Source organism: Bubalus kerabau, chromosome 2 (genome assembly GCF_029407905.1).
Source record: "Bubalus kerabau isolate K-KA32 ecotype Philippines breed swamp buffalo chromosome 2, PCC_UOA_SB_1v2, whole genome shotgun sequence".
In the NCBI taxonomy this organism is placed as follows: Eukaryota; Metazoa; Chordata; class Mammalia; order Artiodactyla; family Bovidae; genus Bubalus; species Bubalus kerabau.
The window spans coordinates 187821840-187830761 of record NC_073625.1 but is presented as its reverse complement, the minus strand read 5'-3'; positions in this window follow the sequence as shown (position 1 = coordinate 187830761).

Below are 8922 nucleotides of genomic sequence, written 5' to 3'. Positions count from 1 at the left end.
CCCTAGGAATTGTGGGATTTTGTCACAAAAGGATACCAAATTTGGGGTTAACTGCAAAGCCATTAGACCATACTTTGAAAGGTGCAGATTCTGAACTTTTGGTTTGGATGGGATACTGCCAAAGGGCTTCCCTGGTGGCTCAGATGGTAAAGAATCTGCCTGCAATGCAGGAGACCTGGGTTGGGAAGATCCCCTGGAGAAGGGAATGGCAATCCAATCCAGTATTCTTGCCTGGGGAATTCCATGGACAGAGGAGTTTGGCAGGCTACAGTCCAGGGGTTCCAAAGAATCGGACAAGACTGAGTGACTATCACACATACTATCAAAAGGCTTACAAAACTCTGAAACTGAAACTCACGACTGCTCCGGTCCTAGGCCTGCCTGATCTCCAGAATGAATTCAAACTATATGTGCATGAGAGGCAGGGGATGGCCCTGGGCATACTTATACAACTGGTGGGCGACATTCCCTGGCCAGTAGCTTATCTTTCAAAACAGCTGGACACAACAGCTGCCAGCTGGCCCCCTTGCTTACAAGCAGTGGCCACCACCTGTGAACTACAGAAAGGTTCACTTTGCCCATACTGTTAGGGGAAACACACTGATTGAAACCGCCCACCCTGGCCAGGCACCATAGTAACCATTTGCATGAGTTGTTTTATGACAGGCAGTCCTGGTAAGGAACAGGGAACTAATAAGCCTCCAACAACCAGAAGAGTTTGGGAAAGGTGAAAAGGAGGCACCACCTGTCTGACCACCTCCCAGAATCCGTCTCTCTGGCATCCCTCTTGGCTGAACAAGGCGTGGACCACCAGAAAGGACTCTGAGTCAGAATGATTGGCTAAGGACAACCCGGAAACTAATCCCATCACCATAAAACCCAAGACTGCAAGCCATGTGACAGAGCAGTTCTCCTGGGTTATCTTACCCTACTGCTCTCCACCCGGGTGCCCTTTCTCGAAAAAAATCTCTTGCTTTGTCAGCAGATGTGTCTCCTCGGACAATTCATTTCCGAGTGTTAGACAAGAGCCCAGCTTTGGGCCCTGGAAAGGGGTCCCCTTTCCTGCAACAATACAATGACATTGAACATCCCACATTAAATCCTGGTCTTCTTGGAACAAAAGGGTGGATACTGGCTGACATCAGAGAGGATGGGAAAACATAAGGCAATCCTCCTTGATGATCCCAATGTCACCATTGGAGTGACCAATGTTTTAAATTCTTCTACCCTGCTCCCTCACTCCCTAAGAAGGAGATCCTCCAGAAGTGCCTGGAGGTTTTGAAGACCACTTACCCCAGTCAACTGGATTTGACAGGTAAGCCTCTGAGTGAGGCTGACTGGCACCTGTTTACTGATGGCAGTAGTTTTGGGAAGGAGGGTCAGACGTATGCAGGATACGGAGCAGCTACAGAGTAGCTACGGAGCAGCAGGTACTCCCCGCCCCTCCACCTCTGCACAGAGAGCTGAACTGATTGCTCTAACAGGAGCTCTAATCTTATCAAAAGGAGAAAGGACCTTGCCGGGAGCCGGTGAGAGACATTCCACTCATGACAAAGGTCATGAGGAAGGAGGCTCGGCATACGCAAAGGCGGGATCGAGCTTCAGGAGTCCCCCTGGATATTCTCTAGCATCTACCCCCCAAAAAACCAGAGTCTGCCTACTTTATTGCTTTGTGCTCTCACCTCTGACTTTACTGGGGGCTGTCCCTCACCACCATCTCGCTCTCTCTGTCAAAGAGTTAACTTACAGCTCCAATTAATAAAAGTTCCTGGGCAATTAGGAGTGTTTAAATCCAAACCCCTCAGATGGCTCTCTAACTCGCCTGACAAGTTTACCCGGACTCCTACAGCTATGCATACGATTGTTTACAGTCTCCCAGCCTCGAGAGGCACGGGAAGCTTAAGATATTCAAATAGCTTAGAGCCTCTCAGAGAGTTAGAAACTGTCAGAATAAAACTAGTAAAAGATTTCATTGATGAGCCAATGCTTGTTGCCAAGTTTTCACATCCCCTGTATTGTATCCTTGAATGTGTATTAATTAATAGTTGGTATGTAGAAAAAATAAGTAGTGGCCTTGGTGTTAGTAACTTTAGACCCTTAAGGTAATAAATTCTTCCCCTTGTTGTAAACCCATTACACATCCGCCCTATAGGAATGCAATTTTATCTTCGGAAGATGGCGCCAAACCTTAAAATAATTACTCTTAGAGAAAATAAGTCTTTGTTGATAAGTCCTTGTCAAGAGTCATAAAATGTTAATAGGCCTTCTGGCCAGAAGATGATGTAAATCACCTAAACCATTTGTATACGATAAATTTGCAGGAAAGAAACCCTGGTTTTTGATAAGGATCAAAAACTGCTGACTTTGCATCCCCTATTATCCTCTATGTGTAACTTAGGGTATAAAAACCCCTGTTGAAAATAAAGCTACGGGCCTTGCTCACCAACGCTTGGTCTCCCCGTGTCATTCTTTCTTTTCACATTCTGGCTGAAGTCTCCATCTGGAGCGCAGATATCCTCTGTGACCATTTATTTACCTGGGCTTCTAAGACCCACTCGAGAAGGTGTCTAAGGTGGGGCACCTTCCGCTATTCGAGAGGGCGCCTGCAGCCTCTGTGGTCAGAGCTAACCTGGTGTCACAGGTTATATTGATTTTCCGCGTAAACCAAGCTACTCAGCCTCTTTTCTCCACTGAAATTTCCTACTGAGCTATCCTCATTCTATTACTCTCTATATCTCTAATTAACATTTGAATAGGTCGCCTAAGCCGTCTCTCCTTCGAATACCCTGGATCAGCCAGGGCTGGTCCTCGGCAGGACCTGACTTCCTGGGCTCTACCCGACTCTGGGGATCCCAGAACCTTTTATAACAAGTAGATAAAGTAAGGAACAAAAAGAAAAAGCCTTCTAAACTCTCCCCCAAGACAAAAGCTTGATGATTGGATCCAAATGAAAACTAAAGTTATAAGAGTTGATGGAATTTAGATAAAGGTATATAAAATTAATATATTTAAGCTTTATATCAGGTGGTTACAACTCTTATATTGTGGGATAGATAAGGCATATAGATTGCCACTAAGAAAATATTAACATACTGAAGAAATCAGTAGAGTTATCTGCGCCATACAAAATAAGTAAAAACTGGAAACTAACATACAAGGGCTAATAAAAATAAAAACAGTAATTCTGCTTTGGTTTAATTTATAAATTCAGAAAGGTCTTTGCCAAATGCCTTATACAAACCGTTGAAGGCATAATCGTTTAAACTCTCAAGTTACAAAATATAGAACTTGTAAAATAAATTTCAGTTTGATTAAAAATTTTGTCACTGACTTTAGTAACTTTAGTAAGGTGACAAAACCGTTCATTGAAAAACTAAACAACCATCTTTGTCTTGCAAATGTCTCAACCAGAATATGAATACAGGTCATAAGTACCTGATAAACTATTAAATTTATCTTGTAATGCCTGATTCATTACTAAGCTTTTAAGTGAAGCCATCAGATCTCTTGTCTGCCTATTTATGTCTGTGTACCCATTCTACATAAGATTATCTCTATTTCTGAAAGGTAATATTGAAATTAAATTCATAAGGAGCTCTATACAATTGTTTAAGAAAAGATGCTACATTTAAATAAACTGACCAAAATGAATTTCAGGCTCACGTAAACTGGAAAATATCCAATATTAAGTTGATACTGGTATTAATGTTTAAATTTATTGATCTAATTAATATAGGCATGTCATTAAGAGTCATCAAAATTCAATTACATGGGACTGAATGAACTGATACATATGATTTATTACTTTGTGACTTTAGAAAATATACTAGCTTGAATCTCTGTTTTTCAAAAATATCTTTTCTTTTATGCTGTGAGCTACAACAGGTTGATAAAAACAAAGATAAAACATTTTCTCTTTCACCCTGCCTGATCCTGCTAGAGTTTAGCTTCTCCAACTGGCTCTCCTATGGACTTGATGGTTTACTGCAACTGAATTACAACTGGTTATATTAATCATATCGGGGCTTCCCTGGTGGCTCAGACGGTAAAGCGTCTGTCTGCAATGCAGAAGACCTGGGTTCGATCCCTGGGTTGGGAAGATCGCCTGGAGAAGGAAATGGCAGCCCACTCCAGTATTCTTGCCTGGAAAATCCCATGGACGGCGGAGCCTGGTAGGCTACTGTCCATGGGGCTGCAAAGAGTTGGACATGACTGAGCGACTTCACTTCAATGTATATATTAATCATTGTTTAATTTGTCCTTTGTTTTCAAATTGCTTATTGTTTTGTCTCCCTGTTACACTATGACTTTTTCAGTGTTATTAGCTGCACTACTTAGATCCTATTTTATAAGATTATTGTTTCTTACTGTATCCAGTGTGTAACCAGTCCTCCAACAACAATAATGATGACTAGATGACTTAAAGCAGTTGATCAGAAATGCAGTTCCATATAAGGTCAACGATTGTAACAGTGTAAGTCTAGATATGGGAAGAAACAACAAAAGGGAATATTTTCCTGGACCACAAGGACTACTAAATACAGGTAGTCCAGAGAATCTTGAATACTGTTTTATGGCCTAGTCCAGTAATAGCACATTGAGTGACCTGTCAACGAAACCTTCACCAGATCTGGGAATGAGCATTCCTAGCACCATGGGACAAAATGGTCATGTAATATCCCCAAACTATGGTCAGATTCATGACCCTGAAGGGGCTCTGCCAACTGCAAGTTGGCAATTGCCATCTACCTCTACAAAGATTAAATCATGGCCACTGAAGCTGTTGACCTTCAATACCTCCTGAAAGGAGTTTAAGATTGAAATTAGGAATGAGGCACTCTGTGCTTTGGAAAAACCGGCAGAAGAGACCTTCAGATAGACACTTTCAGGAGAAGATTTTTATAAGCCCTGATTCTTACATCTTCTCATACCTAGAGAAACATTAACATCATTGATGGTTACAATCACTTCGGCTAATAAGGAAAAATTACAATTAAAGTCAAAATAGAGTAGTTATGGAAATAACTAGGTGACACAATGGTATTTCAGACCAGTCCTATATTGTTAAAAACTGGAGTCTCCTGAGCTGTGTCAGACTTAGGATGCCATCAGCCATTCTAAACACAAAGTCTGCTAGCAGCTGCTAACTACAACCTTACTTTCTAAAGGTCTCTTGTTGTAACTATTATATGTTTAGACAATGAAATTGCTCTGGATCATGTGTTGACAAAAACAAAAAACAAACACATGTTTAATGACCAATAGCCACATTAAAGGTTAAGACCTACTTAGATAAACCCAGACAACCGGCTACCTGGCTACAAGTCTCTTCAAAGTGTTAAGTCTAAATTAGCATCCGGATAATTTTTTTCTATTTTGTCTATTATTGTGCAGGTTGTCATTCCTCCAACTACTTCCGAGTCCAAATTGCTCCATTCATTTGGACAAGAAGACCCAAGCACTGACCCTATCTGAATCACAGTCAAAATTGTCATCAAATGTATCTTGCTTCTTCTTCTTTGGCCTCTAGCTACAATAACTCTTTTACTCATCTATGGCCTCTGTTTTTTTTAAAACTGTCTGTTAAGTATTGTCTCCTCCAGATAACAACAGTTTTATATCAAGATAATGATGATGTAGAGATTACAGTCACTCCCCTAAACAGATCCTGTGGGAATAACCACAAAACTCACCCAGGGGCCCCTTAATAAAACAGGATGAGCACTCCGTGACCCCCACTAGGTAGGGTCTATGAGTCCCATGCCAGCACTGAAGAAGTTATGGAATACAGATAGTCTGTCCCTCATCACCCCACTAAAGATTTCTTAGGGTTCATGTTTCTCAAAGGAAATTTGAAGGAGGAGATAGCTGGGCCCCTGCACTGAACAGCTAGTGATTGTCAAACAGCAAAACTGAGGTTCTGTCCTCAGCCAGACAAGAGCAACACCTATTTCCCTTCCTCCCTTCTTTCTCTTTCCTGCAAACAAAGAAGATAAAGAAAACAGTGAGGAGGCCTGAACATTCTTAGCTTTTTTACTTTAACTGTTCCTTACTCTGCGTGTCTGTAACTAAGTTTGCTTTTCTGCTCCCTAAGTCTGCAAGAGCTACATTTCACGTGTATTAATTACCCTTTGCTTACCCTTACAACACCCTATTCCCCTTGTAGTTCCTCTTTTTTACACATCAGAAAGAAGGCTGCAGAACCACTGGACTACCAGACTCAATTACTGGGTGACGGATGTGAGCCTATGAGTGTCTTTGAACAAAATCCTAACACCTTTGTTCCTCATCACTGACTCCTGACCGCTAGCACTCATCTTATATAAGCCTCTAGACTCCTCATGGAAGGGGGACAGTTCTTGAGGCATGAGCCTACTGTATTCCCCGCTCTGCTGGCTGAGAATCAAAGTGACCTCTCTATTGCCTACAAACTCTGTCTCTGTATTTTTTTACTTGTCTTTGGTGTGCAGAGAAAGCCAAGATTTTGGCCAGCAACATGTCTTTTAAGGAATTGGTCCAACTTATCTAGATTAAGAAATTTGTAGGCATAAGTTGTTCACAGTATTCTTTTAATACTTTTTTAATGCCCATAGAGTCAGCAGTGATGATTTCAATTTAATTTATGATATTGGTAATTTGTGTTCTCTTGCTTTTTCTTAGCCTGGCTAGAGGCTTATCGATTTTATTGATCTTTTCAAAGAACTAGTTTTTTGTTTTGTTGATTTCCTATTTTACTGATTTCTCCTGTCATTCTTATTATTTCTTTTTTTCTACTTGTTTTGGATTTGATTTGCTCTTCTTTCACTAATTTCCTAAGGTAGAAACTTTGGGTCTTTCTTCTTTTCTTATATATGCATTCACTGCTATAAGTGTTCCCCAAGCACTGTTTGGCTGTATCCCACAAAGTTTGATAAGTTATGTTTTCATTTTCATTTGGTTCAAAATATTTTAAATTTTCTCATTGTGCTGGTGGTAAAGAATCTGCTTGCCAATGCAGGAGATGTAGGTTCCATCTCTGGGTTGGGAAGATCCCCTGGAGGAGGAAATGACAAACCACTCCAATATTCTTGCCTGGAAAATCTCATGGACAGAGGAGCCTGGCGGGCTAGAGTCTATAGGGTCACAGACAGCCAGACACGACTGAAGCAACTTAGCATGCACGCATTCTTCTTTGTCCAGGTTTTATTTAGAAGCATGTTGTTTAATCTCCATGTATTTTTGTATTTTCCAGTTATCTGTTATTTATTTCCAGTTTAATTCCATTGTAAGTCTGACAACAGACATTATATAGCTTCTATTATTTTAAATTTGTTAAACTGTGTTTTATGGCCCAGAAAGCAGTATCTCTTGGTGACTGTTCATGCTAGCTTGAAAAGAATGTGTATTCTGCTGTGGTCTCCAATAAAGCCCAACACACTTAGTATACAATGCAGCAACTCCACCTCAGCACCATCCCCTAGAACATGAACTGCAGGCATTTATGTTGATAGCATCCACAGAAGATTATAGCCAGAACCCACATACAATCCGAAAGTCTATCAATAAGAAAAAAGATAAATGAACTGTGGTATACTCACAGGGTAAAATACTACTCATGGATTAAAAAAAAAAAAAAAAAAGAAAGCACAGTTGTTAAGTGCAACAACATGGATAACTCTCAAAACCAACATGAATATCGGGACTTCCTGGGCAGTCCAATGTCTAAGATGCAATGCAGGGGGCCTGGGTTCAATCCCCAGTCAGGGAACTAAGATCCCACATGCTGCAACTAAGACCCAGCACAGCCAAATCAATAAATGTTACAAAAACAACATGCATACCATACCAAATGAATGACTGATCACATTTAGACGACATTCAAGAGCAGATAATAGTCACCTGTGGTTCAGAAGACTGAACGGTGGTTTCCTCTGAGTGCACAGGTGGAAAGATACTCAGTTGGAAAGGATTCGGGGAAAATGTGTGGGTGTGATGGAGAAGTTCTTTATCTTTATTTGGGCGGTGAGTACACAAGAACATTACATAAAAAGTTATAGGGCTATATGTGTACTTTACTGCATAAAATACACATATTGAAGTACGAAGAGTACTTCAATCATGTACGTTATCAGGAAAAGAAAAAACAAGTGGGCAGAGATGACAGAGCTGGACGGTGCTGTGGAAGCACATTTACAGCTTAGTCCGGTCGATACAGTGCACACCAGCCACGTGGTCAAGAGCCAATTCAGACCCAAGTGGCCCCTCTGAAACCTGTCTTTGGCTCTGACTGGCTGCACATAGTGCAAGCTGCCTTCATCCTTCTTTGGGAGACTGGAGGAAATAATGGTGGTCCTTTCTCAGCTTGGACACCTCCCCCCTCCACTAAACTGTATCCTGCTCTTCCTTCAGGGCCTCCCCCAAGCCTGCCTTTCATTCTGTCTCCCTCCCCCATCGGCCCCCACATGCTTCTGGTCACCCCAGCCTCTCCAGTAGAAATCAGTTCACAGGAGGCTGGCCTAGGAGCCACGGCATGGATATGACTGGGGGTAATGAGTGGCTGCCCAGGTCAGTCATCACTCACACACAGAAAATGAGACCCAAAGTGCTTTTGCTTTTTCTTAATGCTTAGCAAACTTAAGTGATCTGTGTTTTCTTTTCTTTTCTTTTTTTTTGCCTTTCCCTAATTTCACATACTGAATGAAACATACTTTTCAAGTGTTAAGATCATCGGATTTAATTTTTTATTTCTTTTGTGTCCTCTTACAGGGCTTTGTGGTCAGTGACCATTCAATTTATACTGCAGACCAGCAGTTCTCAAAGTGTGCTCAGTTTTCCAGGGTCCAAACCTATACACTGTAACATGAATTGCCTTTTCTACTCTCATTCTCCCAGGAGTATACAGTGGAGCTTTCTACTGTCTACTGAGAAGGTCTGCATGACTCA